At 42.9% G+C, this 21,174-nt stretch overlaps 1 pseudogene; it reads left to right on the plus strand.

The window, feature by feature from the left end:
• Window positions 1–11,256: 11,256 nt before the first annotated feature.
• Window positions 11,257–19,032, plus strand: LOC141245904 (cytochrome c oxidase subunit 5B, mitochondrial-like; annotated as a pseudogene).
• Window positions 19,033–21,174: the final 2,142 nt, after the last annotated feature.

Below are 21,174 nucleotides of genomic sequence, written 5' to 3' on the forward strand. Positions count from 1 at the left end.
GACAGTGGTTGTGGTCATCTAGAGGGTGTGGCCTCGCTCCATACACTTGCATAGAGCAAGGCCATGCTACGACAGTGGTTGTGGTCATCTAGAGCAGGGGTCCTAAAACTACGGCCCGCGGGCCACATGCGGCCCGCGGAGGACTTTTATCCGGCCCGCCGGGCTATGGGCGGAGGAGAGGGGAGCCGTGTCAGCGCCCACCCTTCTCCCCCGCTTGCTCAGGGCCCCGGCAGGCGGATACTTACCTGTCCCCATGCCTCTGCAGATCTGCTGTCTTCCTGCTCTGCGCTTCCTGTGACGTCTCAGGTCAGAGGGTGCGGTGACGTCTTTACACCGCGCCCTCCCGAGTGTCGTCACAGGCAGCGCAGAGCGGGCTGCCGCCGCCGCGACGCTGGAGTCCAGACCAGAGTAGAGCAGCGGTAGCAAGTGAGAAGTGAGGTGAGTATTGGATTTTTTTTTTTTTATGTATGGAGGCATAGGTCATTATATGGAGGGGTGACATCCTGCAAGGGGTATAATATGGGGGGGGTGACATCCTGCATGGGGCATCATATGGGGGGTGATATCCTGCATGGGGCATTATATGGGGGGGGGGGTGACATGCTGCATGTGGCATTATATGGGGGGGTGACATGCTGCATGGGGCATTATATGGGGGGGTGACATGCTGCATGGTGCATTATATGGGGGGGTGACATGCTGCATGGGGCATTATATGGGGGGGTGACATGCTGCATGGGGCATTATATGGGGGGGTGACATGCTGCATGGGGCATTATATGGGGGGGTGACATGCTGCATGGGGCATTATATGGGGGGGTGACATGGGGCATTATACGGGGGTGTGTGACATGCTGCATGGGGCATTATAAAGACAGGGGAGTGATATCCTGCATGGGGCATTATATGGGGGGTGACATCCTGCATGGGGCATTATATGGGGGGTGACATCCTGCATGGGGCATTATATGGGGGGTGACATCCTGCATGGGGCATTATATGGGGGGTGACATCCTGCATGGGGCTTTATATGGGGGGGAAAGGGACATCCTGCATGGGGCATTATATGGGGGGAAAGGGACATCCTGCATGGGGCATAATATGGGGGGAAAGGGACATCCTGCATGGGGCATAATATGGGGGGAGGTGACATGCTGCATGGAGCATAATATGGGGGGGTGACATGCTGCATGGGGCATAATATGGGGGGGTGACATGCTGCATGGGGCATTATATGGGGGGGGTGACATGCTGCATGGGGCATTATATGGGGGGTGGCATCCAGCATGGGGCATTATAAGGGGGGAACAGCCTGCATGGGGCATTATAAGGGGTGGAACAGCCTGCATATTGCATTATAAGGGGGAAACAGCCTGCCTATTGGGAACATTTACCTGCCCATTGAGGACCTATGCTGCCTATTGGGGATATTTACCTGCCTATTGGGGATATTTACCTGCCTATTGGGGACATTTACCTGCCTATTGGGGACCTATGCTGCCTATTGGGTACATTTACCTGCCTATTGGGGACCTATGGTGCCTATTGGGTACATTTACCTGCCTATTGAGGACCTATGCTGCCTATTGGGGATATTTATCTGCCTATTGGGGATATTTACCTGCCTATTGAGGACCTATGCTGCCTATTGGGGATATTTACCTGCCTATTGGGGATATTTACCTGCCTATTGAGGACTTATGCTGCCTATTGGGGATATTTACCTGCCTATTGGGGATATTTACCTGCCTATTGAGGACCAATGCTGCCTATTGGGGATATTTACCTGCCTATTGGGGATATTTACCTGCCTATTGGGGACCTATGCTGCCTATTGGGGATATTTACCTGCCTATTGAGGACATATGCTGCCTATTGGGTACAGTTACCTACCTATTGAAATACCGGTTGATTTAACTTTACTTGTTCTTCATTTTAAATATTGTATTTGTTCCTGTATTGTTTTTTTTACTACAATATAAGATATGTGCAGTGTGCATAGGAATGTGTTTATAGTTTTTTTTAAAAACAATATTCCGGCCCTCCAATGGTCTGAGGGACCGTGAACTGGCCCCCTGTTTAAAAGTTTGAGGACCCCTGATCTAGAGGGTGTGGCCTCGCTCCATACACTTGCATAGAGCAAGGCCGTGCTATGACAGTGGTTGTGGTCATCTAGAGGGTGTGGCCTCGCTCCATACACTTGCATAGAACAAGGCCGTGCTACGACAGTGGTTGTGGTCATCTAGAGGGTGTGGCCTCGCTCCATACACTTGCATAGAGCGAGTCCGTGCTACGACAGTGGTTGTGGTCATCTAGAGGGTGTGGCCTCGCTCCATACACTTGCATAGAGCAAGGCCGTGCTATGACAGTGGTTGTGGTCATCTAGAGGGTGTGGCCTCGCTCCATACACTTGCATAGAGCAAGGCCATGCTACGACAGTGGTTGTGGTCATCTAGAGGGCGTGGCCTCGCTCCATACAATTGTATGGAAGTGAGGCCACGCCCACTGGCCAGGCCATAGCCATGAGTATATATAACACATGCGTACCCTCCTTTGCTGCCATATAAGGTGTCACCATGACTTCAGGCAAAATTTATGTGTCCTGATATAGTGTAAAGGGTACACGTTGATTATAGAGGTTTTTTTTTCCCCCAGAGTAATTTAGGTGGCCCCCTTCTCTTGTTACCTATGACCTTTTGTGCTGGAAGGTGAAATAGTACCTATAGAAATAGTACCTACAGCATAGCACTTTAGTTGGGCTAAACTGTACAGCATAGTAATTTAATGGTGATAACATTGGGCATTAGTCCATTATTTTAAATTTGGCTGCTTGGAGTTGACCCTTCAAAGCTAAATAGGTAGTTTGTATTCTGTCTTTTTATGGGGTGTTATGTTTGTATGTTTTAAGACTTGTATCAATAAAATTATGCTTTTTTTACCCTCCGGTCGTGGCTCAGAAACCAGCGAATCCCCACAGCGCACAGTACGGACTATGGGGGGTGCATTATACTATATGGAGGACTATGAATAACAAAATAAAAAATGAATTTGGCACTCCAAGTATATGTGAAAATAATGTGTTTCTTATACAGGTTCCTCTGTGTGCATAAATTAACATTTCGACCTATATCTGGCCTTCTTCAGTACAATCTGGAGTTCAGCAACATGTCTATGTGGGATGGAAACATATGACCAGGGAGACAAGATGCGCTGTATGCAGATGGTGTTAAAGGGCGCAGGAGTATCGCACAAAAGTGTTTGGCGATGGCGCTCACTGACATATTAATAGCAATAGATTCACTAGGTACATTTTAGGAAAAAATGCACCTGCACCATATTATGGCCCAAAAATGGGGGTGAATGTTTAATTCCACTCCAAATAATCAATGTATAGCAATCAGACAAATAGGAATTTTTGGCAAAAAAGTTAAACACTTTATTAGACGATCATATAAAATACACACACATGATTAATAAAGGATGACAACCACACACCCATAACTGAGTGACATATGCATGAAATATCATTAATGTAAACCATATACAGTGCTCAAAAGTTTACATCACTCGGCAGAATTTTTCCTTTCTTGGCCTTGTTTCAGAGAATATGAATGATAACAAAAAACTTTTTCTCTACTCATGATTATTGGTTGGGTGAAGCCATTTATTGTCAAACTACTGTGATTTTTCTTTTTAAATCTTAATGACAACCAAAAACATCCAAATGACCCTGATCAAAAGTTCACATACCCCAGTTCTTAATACCGTGTATTGCCCCCTCTAACATCAATGACAGCTTGAAGTCTTTTGTGGTAGTTGTTGATGAGGTTCTTTTTTTTCTCAGATGGTAAAAAGCCTCCAGTTCCTGTAAATTCCTGGGCTGTCTAGCATGAACTGCGCGCTTGAGATCTCCCCAGAGTGGCTCAATGATATTGAGGTCAGGAGACTGAGATGGCCACTCCAGAACCTTCACTTTGTTTTGCTGTAGACAATGACAGGTCGACTTGGCCTTGTGTTTTGGATCGTTGTCATGTTGGAATTTCCAAGTAGGTCCCATGCGCAGCTTCCAGGCTGATGAGTGCAAATTTGCCTCCAGCTTTTGCTGATAACGTGCTGCATTCATCTTTCCTTCAACTTTTACCAAGTTTCCTGTGCCTTTGTAGCTCACACATCCCCAAGACATCAGCGATCCACCTCTGTGCTTTATTGTAGGAATGGTGTTCTTTTCATCATAGGCCTTGTTGACCTCTCTCCAAATGTAACGTTTATGGTTGTGGCCAAAAAGTTCAATTTTGGTCTCATCACTCCAAATTACCTTGTTCCAGAAGTTTTGAGGCTTCTCGCTGTGCTGTTTGCCGTATTGTAGGCCAGATACTTTGTGGCATTTGCGCAGTAATGGCTTTCTCCTGGCAACTCGACCATGCAGCCTATTCTTCTTCAAGAACCTCCTTATTGTGCATTTTGAAACAGCCACACCGCTAGTTTTCAGAGAGTGCTGAATTTCAGTTGATGTTATTTGTGGGTTTTTCTTTGCATCCTGAACAATTTTCCTGGCAGTTGTGGCCGCAATTTTTGTTGGTCTACCTGACCGTCTACCTACGCTTTTACAGAGCCCCTGATTTTCCATTTGTTAATTAAAATTTGAACGCTGCTGACTGGCATTATCAATTCCTTGGATATCTTTTTGTATCCCTTTCCTGTGTTATACAGTTCAACTACCTTTTCCCGTAGATCCATTGACAATTCTTATGCTTTCCCCATGACTCCAGAAACGTCAGTGGCTGGATGAAAGATGCAAGGGTCTGTCTGGATCCCAGAAACTCACTCAGCTTTTATGCACACACACTGATTATAAGCAAACAAGTCACATGTGAGGATGTTACCTTTAGTAGCCATTCAAACCCATTTGTGTCAAATTCTGTGCATGTTATCAGGCCAAAATCACCAGGGTATGTGAACTTATGATCAGCGTCATTTGGATGTTTTTGGTTGTCATTAAGATTTAGAAAGAGAAAACACAGTAGTCTAACAATAAATGGCTTCACCCAACCAATAACCATGAGTGAAGAAATAGTTTTTTGTTCTCATTCATATTCTCAGAAACAAGGCCAAGAAAGGAAAAATTCTGCCATGGTATGTAAACTTTTGAGCACAACTGTTGGTCTCAATGGAAGAAAGTACAACAATAATTCTGTGGCGGTGAAGATATGTAGTGGGTGTGATCTATAGCATAATTGTAGATATCACTATGGACATATAGATTCCACACCCAGGAACACCCTTAATTGTAGTTATCAATTAGTCATACCCCTAATATTGCACTCTTACCCATATAGAGCCATGTATATTTCTGTATTTGTCACTATAGATATTATCATTAATATGCCATAAATAAGAAACAATCTTAATATCCTTCTAATATCGCATAATGTGGTCTCTCCACTGTGCTGTATACAGTTAATACAATGCTCCTGTGCACCATCTTGTGGCCTTTTTTGAGTATTACGCTCCCACTATGCACAGTGTTCATTTCTCTCAACTATGAATGCTAGACTACTTTTGCAGATCGACCCGGCAGCACGCATGCACATCTGGTTCTTCGTCTCAACCCAGTTTGTGACACGGCCGGTCACGTGACACCAGTGTTGGCAAGCTCCTGGATGTCACCAGTTTGCGCATGCACCAATACACGCCGCGTCCCTCTCCTATTTGCTAGTGCTGCATTGTTATACTCCCTCTTCCTATAATGATGCCACCCCCTGATGAAGACATTGTCAAAATGCGTGTTCTGGTCAGCGCATCGCAAGGGAGCTCCTGCTGTGAACCAAGTATGTGCTAAACTAATTTTTTCCCATCCATCCTGAGTGTATGCTGACTATTTGACCATGCAATATATGGGAATATCTTTACCTTTTACTCCAATCTTGTATACTTGACCATTATTTAGTCACCATACACACTGTATCTTATGATTGCATCATTAATATTATATATGTATTTTTATACATATTTCCTTATATATATTTCTGATGATGGTTACGTTCAATATACTATATTTGTGATTTTCTACTAAGCACAGAGTCTCCTTTACATTTTCATATACACTATTTTTATTTATGATGTTTTCTGTTTTTTGTATGTCCACTACACCTTTCTACTTGATCAATACAGTTAATCTTTTATGACATTTATTTATGACTCGCTATATTGACTTAATTATTGTTTTTTTGTGTCCCTTCTATCCATTGCAAAAAATAGTATACAATTTATTAATTTTACTCACTTATATAGTGCCAGTAATTCCAAAGCGCTTTACAGATATTATCATCACTGTCCCCATTGGGGCTCACAATCTAAACTCTCTATTGGTCTGTCTTTGAAGTGTGGGAGGAAATCAACGCACCCACGGGGAGAATATACAAACTGCTTGCAGATGTTGTCTTTTTAAGATATTTTACAATGCTATTAAGATATTTTATTTTTTAATTTATTAATAGTAATTTTATTTGTTATAAAATCGCTTTGTAGAAACATGTACATTTTAAAACACTTGTGTATCATTTTTCCAGCCCACCCTCAATAAACAGGAAAAGGTGGAGAAAGAAAGCAGAAAAGGGAATGGGTTAAAAAAAAACTAGGGAGGGGAGAGGGCAGGAAGATTTGATGACTTTAATAGACTTATTATATACCAGTCAGGCGCATCCTTTTAGCATAAAAACATAAATAATGTGTACGTTAACAAATGTCTATATATGATGTGAACATTGTCTTACTGGTCAGGTCCCATAGAAACATCAAACATGAGGGGTATACCTGCCATAGAAGGAGCCTGTCTGCAGACAGATGCCATTAGCCTGCAGGCAGAGGAGTCATTTGTAGATAAATACTATATTAAACATGTGCAGCAATCTAATTGGAAGAGCGGCTGCAGGGAGAAAATAAAGTTACACTCTCCCTGCAGCCGCTCCCTTCCAGTCATCAGGGCTCGGACAGTGAAGAGTCAGTGATCTCTACACACTGAGTGCTCTGTAATCACATCCACCGCTCCGACATCCATAGAGCAGGATGTCAATGAGAAAGAAGGGAGAGATTACAGCTCGCTCACAGTGTAGTGATCGCTGACTGCTCACTGCCCGGTGCTGCCCCAGAACAGGAAACAAGCGGCTGCAGGGAGAATACAACTTCATTTTTCCCCACTTCCAATTAGATGACCCACATTGTATAAAACAGCTTTTATCTGCAGATTTATATTTTTGCAGAGAGGTTTCTTTTAAGACTCTAAAGTTATAAATCTGTTATACAGCTCGTCCCAATCATATAATGTGAGCAGTTCTGTTCCCATCTCTGTGTATACACTGTGTAATGTGAATGTATTGTGCTCTGTGAACTGTATATGGGGCACAGAGAATGATACTTGCCACATGATGACCAGTAACGGATGATGTAATCCAGTCAATCCAGCAAAAATGATAAAAGGGGAAATGGGGGAGGGTACAAATGTGAAGGAAAGGGAAAAATATGACAAAACACTGCGCTTCTAAGGCTAAGAACTCTCCAGATGCTCCTTGTAGACAAGTCGCTGCCGTCGCTCTCTCCCAACTGTCACCTGAGATACAAATGATAACATTACAGATGCCAGGAGCGACCAGTAACTGCCAATCACCTGCAGTCACATGACCTCCTCACTGCAGCCAGCACATTCCTCTTACATGGGAAACCTTCCAGTAAAGATTTAGCCGCGATTCACCAAGACCGGCCGTTCTCATGCCGGAACGTGCTGGTTTCTGGCCCTTAGTCTGACATTTATTGGTTAGACATTGTGCCTGCATGAGCTCCTGAGTCTGTTTTGGGCATTTGCAGTAACTGGGGCTAATACTGAGGTGATGGAGGTTTCCCTTTTGTCAAAGAATTATAGCAGAGTCTGGAGATTCATTAAATACAAACACTGTGGCCCGATTCATCATTTGTGATTTATTCAAGTCACTTTTCTTTTTTGTTTTGTGGCATTTACTAGTGTTTTTTTCATAAAATTCTTCAATATGGCATACGCGGTCAAGCACTGTCAGGAGGGGGGCTTATTGCAGAAGGGTCAGCAATTATAGACAGGGGCATAACTACAATAGGTGCAGGGGTTGCAATCACATCTGGACTCTAGAGCCTAGAGGGCCCAAAAAGTCCCTTTGGTTTGTATGAAAAGACCAATACTATTAAAGACTTGCAATAATTGGGGGCCCTGTTGGAGCTTTTACATTGGGGCCCATGAGCTTCAAGTTACTCCACTGATTATAGGAAGTATTGAGAAAGTGCAAGTTCAGCGAAGGTTCCTGAGTGAGTTAAAAAAAGGCCGAGCCTTGAGGATCAGTCAGATTGTTTGCAGAGGTAACAGCTCTTATCTAGTGAGAAAGCAGGCGGCAGGGAAGCTCTTAAAGGAAATCTGTGAGGTTGAAGAACACTATTGACCTGCAGATAGATGGTTGATCTGTTTTTGGATTGCTTTACTAATGAATCAGAATTTTTTCTGAAACTCTGAGTGCCGGATTTTTTCTTCTTTGAGAACATGGAGTGTTATCATATTCTGGCACCATATTTTTATAAAGAGTGACGTACATCCTACTTACATATTATAGGTTTCAGGTATATGATGATGACATTGATCACGTTACTGTACTTGGACCGCATGACCCCTCACATGGGGGGGGCACACAATCTGAACTGCCCGGGCCCTGGCCACCCTTAATCCACCCCTGGTAGCTGTGTCTTTCATATAGAAATGTACTGAGTTTTGGCTAAACTTACAGTTAGTTTCTTGCAGTGTGTTGCCAGCACTGTGACCTTGGAGATTGGACGCACCATTCGCTAGTGATGAGCAGCTTTTTTCTTATGCACAATAAAATTGCATTAATTTTATTTATTTATTATACCTTGCTGATATATTCATATTCCACAGCACTTTACATACATTATCATCGATGTCAGTATATCTTTGGAGTGTGGGAGGAAACCGGAGAACCCGGAGGAAACCCACGCAAACACAGGGAGAACATACAAACTCCTTGCAGATGCTGTCCTTGGTGGGATTTGCACGGCCAGTATAGCTCTGGATCGGCGTACACGACAGAGTGTTCAAGTTCCTGCCAATATCCAGCAATTTTGCACAGTCATTGATGAGAGGACCAACATTTCACAACCAACAACCTGATCAACTCTAAGCGAAGGAGATGTGTTTGCACCGCGTGAGGCAAATGGTGGTCACACCAGATACTGATTGGTTTTCTGAGATAATGACTTTTGTGTTTCCATTGGCTGTAAGCCATAATCATCAACATTAACAGAAATCAACACTTGAAATAGATCATTCTGTAATGACTCTATATAATGAGTTTCACTTTTTGTATTGAAGAACTGAAATGAATTAACTTTTTGATGATATTCTAATTTTGTGAAATGCACCTGTATATAAGAAGGAAGGATCCTGCTATAATTGAACTTTTGATATATTTTTTCTCATTTTACATACAGTTTAAATAATTTAATATTTTGATAAACTAGACTTTTTTTGGACACGACAATACTAAGTAAATGTTTTTTTTATTTCAACTTTGTATTTTCTTAATTTTTAAATAGGGAAAAGAGGCATCTAAATGGTTGACGACAACGATCGGAGCTAGCTCCAGCCAAAGCTGTCAGAGAAAGATGCCGGCTCTGTATCGCATACTGGGCATCTGCCACTTATGAAGGGCTCTCAGCTCCTCACCATTGCAGCCTATGGCTATGTGCCCACGATGCAGATTTGGTGCGTTTTTTGTGTGTTTTTTTTTTCCGTGTGGAAATGTAGCTGAAGCACATTGCACATCTCAGGATTTTTTCTGCTCGGATTTTAGGTGTGGAAAAAAACGCAGCATGTCCATTCTTTATGCGTTTCAGCATGCGGATTTGCCTATACAATGCATTTGAAAAACGCATGGCAAATCCGCAAGTAAAAATGCTTCAAAAGCGCGTGTAAAATCAGCATGCGTTTTTACTGCCAAGGACATGCAGAAATGCTGCGGAAAATTTCAGCTTCATTTCTGCACCGTGGGCACATAGCCTATCACTGGGCTCTGAGGTTTAGTTGGTGCAGAAAGGGGCAGCAGCAGAAACCCACAATAACAAACATCAAGAGCAGCGGCAGAGAGTCACCACTGGACCTGTGGAGGGTGAGTAGAGCGCATTTTGCTTGTTTTTTAAATAAACTGCAGCTGGGGAATAGAGGTCTTCCAAATCTGGAATACCCATTTAACCTCTGGAAGCCTCGGGGGTAAACAAATAATTCTCAGAAAATCCTTTTCACCAAAAGTCCTGGCAGCACCCCAGGCAAAAACTATAGTACCCCATTATAATAGTCCGCCCGGCACCACTGGGCTCTGTCCTGCGTCGTATCTCTCAGGCTTTGGCTATAAACAGAAATGACAAAACTATGTCTTTTTTGGAAGCGGAAAATCCAATGAGATTTTCCGGAGGAATTTGCGTTGCTTTTTCTGTTTGTTTTGGGGTTCTTTTCTTGAAGCGTTATTGAAGTATTTTCTCCTTATGGTCTTTTGCAGCCTGTGACAGTGTCGAGTTTGGAGAAGATTCCATGAGAATCCGCCTCACAGAAGTGACGTTAATTATTATTATTTTTTATTTTGTGCAGTGAGGTTTTTAATGTTTAGTCAGAAAAACTCTCAAAATAATTCACAATATGAACAGCCGTGTGGATATTCCACAGCAATGAATATGAGGAGTAGTCAGAGTATCTGAAGCAGTTTTTTACGTGGATTTTGGAGTGGATCTGACACAATATCCATGTAGAAAACTGTGTGTGAACTTCGCTCAAGGTAGATAATAAAGAGGTTGTCTCCACGTTGATCTTCAGCACCCCGATCCCCATCCTCCCGACTTCTGGTTGCCGGGTGGCTGATGCTGTCCTGCTTGATTGACAGGTCAGACATGTGGCAATGTAGCATTGCTGAACCCAAATGGTGCGCCCTCCGATGCTGACACATGAGGCATCTTTACCGCTGCAGCCCCGGAGAGTGCAGGGTACTAAATCCGGGCAGCCTCAAATCAGTGTGTACAAGCTCTATAGAAAACAGCTTGTAAGCGCTGCACTCCTAGCACAGCAGTGGCCGGTAACCTAGGCAACGAGCAGTAAACAAAACTAAAATTCCTCCTCTCCTTGAGAATGAAAAGGATTTTTTAAAAACAAGTAAATCACAAAGCTGCTGCTTTTTATAAACAATTCTTCCCATTGATGAGGTCACTTTTATTGGGCGGCTACTACTAGAGAACAAATGGCGTTTCCACCTGTCATTGACTCCCTTTACATGTGGTAATTAAGCACCAGCAATAACCCCGCGGGTACAGCACATTACGGCCATATACGGAGATGACACGGCCTCTCTGCTCGCTGCCTTGTTACGGTGCACCCCTCCGCTATGCGCTTGGTATGGTCCCGGGTATAAATGCGCACTGCCCCGCCCCCTGGACGCTGTAGTGGCAGCTGTCGGCTGTGAGGTGCAGCAGTCATGGCTTCTTGGAGGTTTCTCAGCTCGTCCGTCGCGCTGTGCCCCGGAGTGCAGGGACCGTGTGCCGCAGCCGACCATGCGTCAGAGCCATGAGCGCTGGAGGTGGGTATGACAGCCATGGTGGACAGTGGCCTCCTGTGTGTGGTGTGAGGACTGCTGTGTATTACTAGGTGTGAGGCTGGAGTGTGCGGTGTCCCCTGTGAAGGGCATAGGACGGGACAGTGTACGTGACTTTGCAGCAGTGTAGTAATGTGCGCCGCCCATCAGCACGTACTCACTGCTCCAGTGACAGCAGGTGACACCCAGGACTGTGACCTTGTGCACGGGGTCTGCCAAGCCCCTGCACAGGTTACACTTCCACTACTGTACCCTCTGTACAGACTGAATTGTCACACAGCTCTGCTGGCTATTGTCCTCTGTTATCAGCCACTTTCAGGTCACTTTGTTTTTTCTTTGTAGTATTCTTGCTATGATCTGTCCTTTTTGTGTCTTTTCTGTTTAGGTATCCCCACTGATGAGGAGTAGGCGACGGGCCTGGAGAGGAAAGTCCTGAACGCTTTGAAGAAGGGAGAGGTATATGACCTAATGAAGATAATTAAGACTGAAATGTACAACTGGGGACGCTAGAGTGCTACTCCCCTCCATTAGAGTGCTACTCCCCTCCATTAGAGTGCTACTCCCCTCCATTAGAGTGCTACTCCCCTCCATTAGAGTGCTACTCCCCTCCATTAGAGTGCTACTCCCCTCCATTAGAGTGCTACTCCCCTCCATTAGAGTGCTACTCCCCTCCATTAGAGTGCTACTCCCCTCCATTAGAGTGCTACTCCCCTCCATTAGAGTGCGTCTAGGACCAGGCTGAGCCATGTTCACACACTTATATCTTACTCCTTGTGTTTACTGTTTGTTTTTGTTTTTTTTACAATTTTCTTGTATTGTGCCAAGTAGTGGACAAACCCTCCTTACTATATCCCTCAGTGTAAAATGGAAACAAACTCCCCTCCTGTGCGGGTGCCATTCTAGCAATGTGAGTGCTGGGTCTCCCTGGTCTCCCATGATATTTGTATACCGTGTGAGTGCTGCAGCCAGTCTGCTGCTAATGGGCCACTGTTCTCACACTTTCCTCTGATGTCCAAAGTTCATCTCCAGGAAGTGTGAGCGAAGCAGCCTGTTAGCGGCTGCTGATTATTCCATATGGGACCGGGAGACCTATTGCTGACACTGTTGGAACGACGCTGGTGTGAAACTGGAGTTTGTTTTATACCGGGTAATACAGCCTTTAAGAAAGGGGTTGTCAAGTCTTTGACAAACCTTTTAATATCCTTGTGTGTTTAGAGGAACAAACATTGGCTTTGCCCACTTCTCAAAGTTGTCTAAGCTGGCTGGGACACACATGTGTCAAGAAACTATTTGCTTTCAGCAACAAAAAGTTGTGCAAAAATGTAGCGAGATTCCAGGTTTTACAGTAGAAACCTGGTGACACTTGATGAGTCTGGGACAAAGTGAAACTGGCTGAAGAGGGGTCCCCGTCTTCAGATGCATCTGTAGGTCTTGTGCTTGTGATGTAAAGTTTGGGTCCTGGTGACATCCCCTATACTTTATTGGTGTAGCTGCTAGTCACACCCCGGTGTATATGGGGCATTATTAGTGACCTGCTAGACAGTCTAGCCACAGGGAACACACATCTGGTCACTTCTGTGTTCTGTAGTCATGCTTCCCAGGTCCTATTTCTTCGCGCTTTTTTATTTAATCCCTTATATAGCGCCTTTAATTCCGAAGCACTTTACCGACATTATCACTGACCCCATTGGGGCTCATAATCTAAATTCTCTATCAGTATGTCTTTGAAGTTTGGGAGTAAATTAGAGGAAACCCACGCAAACACAGGGAGAACATACAAACTCCTTGCAGATGTTGTCCTTGGTGGGATTTGAAGCCAGGACCCTATTACAGAGTGGGGAACTAGGAGAAACTGGATACTTTTTCCAGCGTATAAAACAGGATGGGATATGTAGTCTAGGAATGATGGCCGTATCCACAAATAGGCATGAGAAGAATTTTTTTATTATTATTATTTATTTATTTTACTATGACCTAAAAACTAACAGGCAGGTAGTTGCTAACTGTCTGTCTCTGCCAGCACAGAGCGGTCAGACTGCTCCTGCTGGCGATTCAGCGGCTTCCACGGACGTCTTGTCAACAGAGCAGCTTCTTCTCTTCTGCTCTGTTGACAGCCAGCTTCCTTTTCCCAAAGTAAAAATAAAATGGCCCTGGACAACCCATTTAATGATACTTTGGCAGCATCGTTTAATAACTTTGTTCTACCTTGTTTCTCACTGTGAAGGACTCCAAACATCTGTCATGTGGCAACAACTCAAGGGGTAATGCCACCAGATTACTTTTTTTACGTTCTTTCTCATGCACCCTCTCCACAGGTCCTCAGTGCATATGGATGTCATAAAGCAGAATGGGGTGCTAACCATGTACCCATCACTTTAGACATCATAGTGGGGAGGAAGGGTTTCTCCTGCTGTTGACATACTTGGCCTCCATTACATTGATCACTGCTGGCAGGAGTATTATAATAAGTTTGTCCTACGACAGCTTCTTTCCAGACCTTCTTATAAGATGGTGTTCTTGCTTCAACACACGGTAAATAGTGCAGGTCTGAGATTAGGCAATGTACTGTATAGCTGTGCATGGGATATATTGTGCTGATTTCAGTGGATCAACCATGTAAGTACAGCAGTGCCTATCATGAGTTTCAGGCCTTGTTCCAGTTATTCCTTTGTTTCCAGGAGAAGTAAAGCAAATGACCGACCTCTTATACAAATGTGGATTAAGGTCAAAGTCCATAATGAGTCCTTTGCAGGAATCTCTCAGTGTATCTGGATTCATGACAAGACATTGCTAAATTATTTTGTTCAGTGTCTTTAAATAAACATTTGTGTTCTTTACATATACAGGTGCATCTCACAAAATTAGAATATCATCAAAAATTTAATTTATTTCAGTTCTTCAATACAAAAGCTGAAACTGATATTAGTCATTACAAACATAGTGATCTATTTCAAGTGTTTATTTCTTTTAATGTTGATGATTATGGCTTACAGCCAATGAAAACACAAAACTCATTATCTCAGTAAAGTAGAATAATTAATAAAAAACACCTGCAAAAGCTTCCTAAGCGTTTAAAAGGGTCCCTTAGTCTGTTTCAGTAGGCTCCACAATCATGGGGAAGACAGCTGACTTGACAGATGTCCAGAAGGCAGTCACTGACACAATCCACAAGGAGGATAAGCCACGAAAGGTCATTGCTAAAGAAGCTGGCTGTTCAGAGTGCTGAATCCAAGCATATTAATGGAAAGTTGAGTGGAACAAAAAAGTGTGTAGAAAAAGGTGCACAAGCAATCGGGATAACCGCAGCCTTGAAAGGCTTATTAACAAAAGGCCGTTCAAAAATTTTGGGGAGACTCACAAGGAGTGGACGGCTGCTGGAGTCATTGCTTTAAGAGCCACCACACACAGACGTATCCAGGACATGGGCTACAAGTGTCGCATTCCTTGTGTCAAGCCACTCATGACCAATAGACAACGCCAGAAGCGTCTTACCTGAGCCAAGGAGAAAAAGACCTGGATTGTAGCTCAGTGGTCCAAGGTGGTGTTTTCAGATGAAAGTAAATTTTGCATTTCATTTGGAAATCAAGGTCCCAGAGTCTGAAGGAAGAGTGGAGAGGCCACAATCCAAGCTACTTGAGGTCTAGTGTGGAGTTTCCACAATCAGTGATGGTTTGGGGAGCAATGTCATCTGTTCGTGTAGGGCCACTGTGTTTTATCAAGACCAAGGTCAGCGCAGCCGTCTACCAGGAAACTTTATTGCACTTCATGCTTCCCTCTGCTGATAAGATTTTTGGAGATGGAAATTTCATTCTCCTGCAGGACTTGGTACTTCTGGCAGTGTGGACAGGTGCCAATACCTGGTTTACAAACAGTATCACTATGCTTGATTGGCCAGCAAACTCGCCTGACCTTAACCCCATAGATTCTCTATGGGGTATTGTCAAGAGGAAACATTTTTCAAGCTGTTATAAAGTATTCTAATTTACTGAGATAATGAGTTTTGTGATTTCTTTGGCTGTAAGCCATAATCATCAACATTAACAGAAATCAACACTTGAAATAGATCACTGTTTGTAATGACTCTATATAATGAGTTTCACTTTTTGTATTGAAGAACTGAAATAAATACATTTTTTGATATTCTAATTCAGTGAGATGCACCAGTAAGTGGTATAACACTTACAACTCATTTTGTCTTTTTAAGGATCCTTTTAATGTCCTCAAGCCAAAATCCTATGCAGGAACCAAAGAGAATCCACACATTGTGCCATCAGTCAATAAGCAGAGACTTGTGGGCTGCATATGTAAGTTTCTTTGCTACACGTTTCATTTCAGTGTAAAACTTATAGAAAGGGTGATTAACCCCTGAAAGCTGTACAGATTTGTCATGAGCACATGTCACTTTGGGCTGTGTGCCAGATATGTACACCATGCCAATTAACCCATCAGATACCACAGTCAATCACAACAGCAGCATCTAAGTGGTTAAAAGGGAGAATACTCACTCTTTAACACTATCTGCTCATCGCGATTGTAATCGTGGGTGCCAATAGTTTGCATTGCACCCTGAGGTCATCAGATGACCTCGGGGTACAGTGGCCTGTTGGACCCTCTTTATGGCAGTGTCTAACAGACTGAGTCAGTGAAAATCTAACAGGTCTCATGCACTGTATTGTGAGTACTGCGTGAGTACTGCAGTGTATGGGACCAGGAATTGGTGAGAAATGTTCATGTTCCACAGTGGTACTAGGTTAAAGTAAAAGGATTAAATAAAATGCATGTATTAAATAAAGTATAATTACTCTTAACTTTCCCACAAAGAAAAATCCCCCACCTAGCTCTTGTGGTAAATAAGTTTCAGCTTCTAGAATATGGCGATGCAAAAACAAATTAATGTTTGTAAAATATTGTTTTTAGTGTGCAGAAGTAGCAAAGCATAAAGAGCTAAAACTGGTATCCTTATAATCATACTGAACCAAACAATAAATCATTCTTACTACTAATAGCTTTTACCACACAGTGAACCACATAAAAATATATAAAACCAATAACTGAATTGCTGTTCTTTGTTTTTTTGTTCATCCTGCATCTGTGTAAAAAGTGATCAAAAGAATGTTCTGTATCCCAAAATGGTACTTAAAAAAGGATCAAACCCCTCCTGCAAAAATAAGCTCTCGTACAGCTCTTGGCCAGATAAGTTGTTGCTCTCAGAATGTAGACCAAAATTTTTTTTTTTATAAATCTGACATCGCTGTAAATGTATTGAACAGAATAATAAAGCAGTCTTATCACTTATACCACACGAAAATTGCGTAAAATTTAAAAACTATTTTACTGCTGTTTTTGTTCATTCTGATTCCCAATAATCTGAATAAGGCTCGGTTCACATTTATCCTGTGCTCTCCACTGAGCACTTGCGTCTGGGTTTCAGTGTAAATTCCCCAAAAAATGTGATTCAGATAGAACCCCCAACTGAACCACTTGCTATAATGAGGCAGGTGGTCACTTTGGACTCCATCTGGTCTGTGTTCCACCAAAGTCCCATCAGTTTAGGTGTCTTTTTAGCGCACAAGTGTGGGTGACCACTGTTCTGTGCATGTCTCAAGATGGATACCACCGGAACAGATGCCAAACTGAGTCCAAAGTGTCTCCACCTGCCTCATTATGGAGAGCGGTTGCATTGGGGGGTTTCATCTAAATCACATTTTTGTAGGATTTACACGGAAACTCCAGCGTAAGTGCTTAGTGTAGAACACAATAATATGATCCCAGCCTTCTATTGAAAACAAGGGATGTCCCCCAAAATATTACCAATAAAACACTAACTTAGACCTGAGTGGAGTTTTGTGCAGGATATCTGTCACTGGAAACATAGGGGGTCCCACATTACTGGTAGAACAAAGACTCTTGAAAAGCGACGGATCCCAACCCATCAAATAAAATCCAGTGAAATCTGTGCTTCCAAATTCCCCTCCTTCTGAGCCCCCCTATGCCTAAACCACAGTAAGCGGCCACATGTTTGGCATTATTGTAGCTGGGAGAGTGCACTTAACAATTTACGGGGTGTATGTCTCCATAAGCTCAAGCTGGGCACAATATATGGGGCTACTACACTGTATGGGGGCACAATGTATGGGCATTTAAGTGGCAGATTTGCAATTCTCAAGGGGAAAAAAGCCTGGCGTGTATGTTGCAAAGCAAACTCCTGTGGGCCAAAATAGTTACTGCAGCTGTAGATGAATTCATTGAAAGGTACAATTTCTAAAATGGGGTCATTTTGTGCGTTTTTCTATTGACACCTTCGGGGTTCCGCAAATGTCACCTGCAAAACTTGTGCACCAAATAGCGCTCCTTCCTTCTCAGCCCTGACGTGTGGCCTAACAGTAACTTCTGATGACATATGGGGCATTGCTGCATTTGGGAGAAATTGCTCAATAAATTATGGGGTCCAGTTTCACCTAATAACCCTTGTGTAAATGACAAACTTTCAGCTAATAAAAAATGTACAGTTCTACCACTAAAATGTTAGTTCCATGTCCCCATATCGCAAAATTCTGTGAGGCACCTGTGGGTTCAAAATACTCACTACACCCCTAGATGAATTCCTTAGGCAGTGGAGTTTCCAATATGGGGTCACTGGGGGGGTGTTCTGGCATTTCAGGGGCTTGGCTAATGGAGTCCACAATCTATTAAAACAAAGTCTGCGTTTTAAAAGCCAAGTAGCGCTCCTTCCCATCCGATCCCTCCGTGTGCTCAAATAGCAGTTTACACCCCCATATGGGGTACTACCACGTTTAGATATACTGGTCATACACACATCTAGAATAATGTACAAGACCATAAACTCACAGAAATCCGCTCAAAGGGATTGAATCTAGAAAACTGGTATAAAATACAAAAAAATATACTGTATAATTCCAATGGCCCTGCAATCACTCTTTACCTATTTATAGAAGTCCATATATTCCAGCCGCCTAAGCAATGCCTGTTCAGGTTCAGATAGTTGTGTATATTGTTGTTGAAAGTTCTAAGAGAAAATGCCATTATTTTTTAAAATGGTGGATATTGCAGCAGCATGATGAAGTCTGGCACCAATGTGAATTTTAAAGGACTCAGTTTGTAGTTGTACAATAAATTCAAGCACTGAAACATAACCTTTTATCATTTTCTTTCTTCCAGGTGAAGAAGATAATTCTCAAGTTATCTGGTTCTGGGCCCATGATGGGCAGGTAAATCGCTGCCCACAGTGTGGCTCTCACTACAAGGTTGTCCTTTATGAGCTTCCACACTGAAGAGGACTTGTATTACTATTGACAGCCATATGTTAAAAAGTTAAAAAATCTTTTATTAAATACTTGATATATTGTAATGTGTTTTATTTTCATTAGCATTGGTCGTGCATACAGAACAATACTTAAAAAAGCTAACGTTCTCCCATCCTTTGAATTGGAGTTGACAAAGGTCTGTAAGAATTTGGCAGTTTGGATGGGCAAGATGCGTTCTGTGGTCTGGATCTCCACTCTGGCTTCCACTAGTGGCTTCTGCAGGATAAATTATAGGAGTGGTTCGAAACTAATAAGGATTTTAATCCTAAATGTCTTTCTATTGTACTAATCTAATCGCTCTTCTAATTGACTTTAAGAAGTCACTGCTGTTCCCTCTTTAGTTTAACTTTTTTTTTTACCTACTTTGTTTTGATGACATTTTTTGAGAATCCCCAGAATCTCCTGGTTATCTGGGAGCCTTGGCTTGGTCACTGCCGCAGCCCCTGTCTCCACCCTGAAACACGGAGTCATCATTGACATCAGTTTCAGGGGTAGGGTTATTCCCTGCTGTACAGAGCATGTGACGGTTGTCCATTCTGACTCTGTATGAGCTTCCTTGTCACTGTGTAGTACTTTCAATGCACACAGTGTGCTCCCTCGCTAGCCCTAATGGGAAGAGACTAGCCGACAAGAGTGCACTTGGTGTGCATTGTAAGGTGAGGGGACATGCAGAGTACAGCAGGGACTGCCCACCCCCTGAAGCGGATGTCACTGACTCTTCATTTCAGGGTGGAGATAAACTGTTAAATTGTAAATAAAAACTCCCTTTTAGATAAGCTATTAGAATCTTACTACATAAAGATCTTAATGTTGAGGTGAGTCCGAGAAAAGAATCAGCTGACGGTGGAGTCATGTTGTAGATGATAAAAGGGAGTGTTTTCCTATTGAATTTTTAAACGGCTTAACCCTGTCAGCCATGCCAAGTCGTTGCCTTATCCTTAAAGGGATCGAGCCACCATAAAGAATACAGTTAACCAACCAGAAAAGGTGGAAATAATTTAGTTATTTAGTGATTCAAAATTATGCTTCATTCAAAAGATACCAAGCTTTTTTATTTTTTGAATTCTGCTTTCTGGCGCCCCCTGGCGTTGTTCCATTCCGTTTTGGTAGTGGGTGATCAGCTGGTCGCGTTTGCACAGTGCCTGTCATAAGAGCCCCCCCCAAGTCCACACCCGCAGTGTGCACAATGTATTCTGTCACAAGTCTGACAGTCTGCTGTAAGCACAGTGTGTGATTCACCCCCTCCCCCTGCACTCACAGCTCCCCTCCCGGTGAGATGGTTCTGCTTCACAGCCTAAGCGCAGAAGGTGTGTCTCTGCTATTGTGCTTACAAGTCTGTGATGTGAGGAAGAACCATCTCACTGGGAGGGGAGCTGTGAGTGCAGGGGGAGGGGGTGAATCACAGACACTGTGCTTACAGCAGACTGTCAGACTTGTGACAGAATACATTGTGCACACTGCAGTTGGGGGGGCTCTTATGACAGGAACTGCAAACTCGACCAGCTGATCACCCACTACCAGGACATATTGGAATAAAGTCAGGGGGCGCCAGAGAGCAGAATTCAAAAAAATGAAAGCTTGGTATCTTTTGAATGGAGCATAATTTTGAATCACTATAAATTACAAAACCATTTATTTCTCCCTTTTCTGGTTGGTTAACTGTATTCTTTATGGTGGCAGAACCCCTTTACCCCCGAGGGTGGTTTGCACGATAATGACTAGGCAAATTTTTACAATTCTGACCACTGTCACTTTATGAGGTAATTACTCAAACGCTTCAACGGATCCCCCTGATTCTGAGAATGTTTATTTTTTCGTGACATATTGTACTTCATCATAGTGGTAAAATTCCTTCGATATCACTTGCGTTTATTTGTGAAAAGCTCGGAAAATTTAGCAATTTTCAAAATTAATTTTTATGCCGTTACATCAGAGAGATGTCACACAAAATAGTTAATAAATAACATTGCCCACATGTCTACTTTACATCAGCACAATTTTGGAACCAACATTTTTTTTATTTTTTATTAGGGAGCTATAAGGGTTAAAAGTTGACCAGCGATTTCTAATTTTTAAAACAAAATTTGCAAAACCATTTTTTTTTTTAAGGGACCACATCACATTTGAAGCGACTATAAGGGGCTTTTATGACAGAAAATACCCAAAAGTGACATAATTCTAAAAAC

The sequence above is a fragment of the Phyllobates terribilis genome, unplaced genomic scaffold (genome assembly GCF_046119375.1).
Source record: "Phyllobates terribilis strain yellow unplaced genomic scaffold, ASM4611937v1 Scaffold_2296__1_contigs__length_145194, whole genome shotgun sequence".
Classification (NCBI taxonomy): Eukaryota; Metazoa; Chordata; class Amphibia; order Anura; family Dendrobatidae; genus Phyllobates; species Phyllobates terribilis.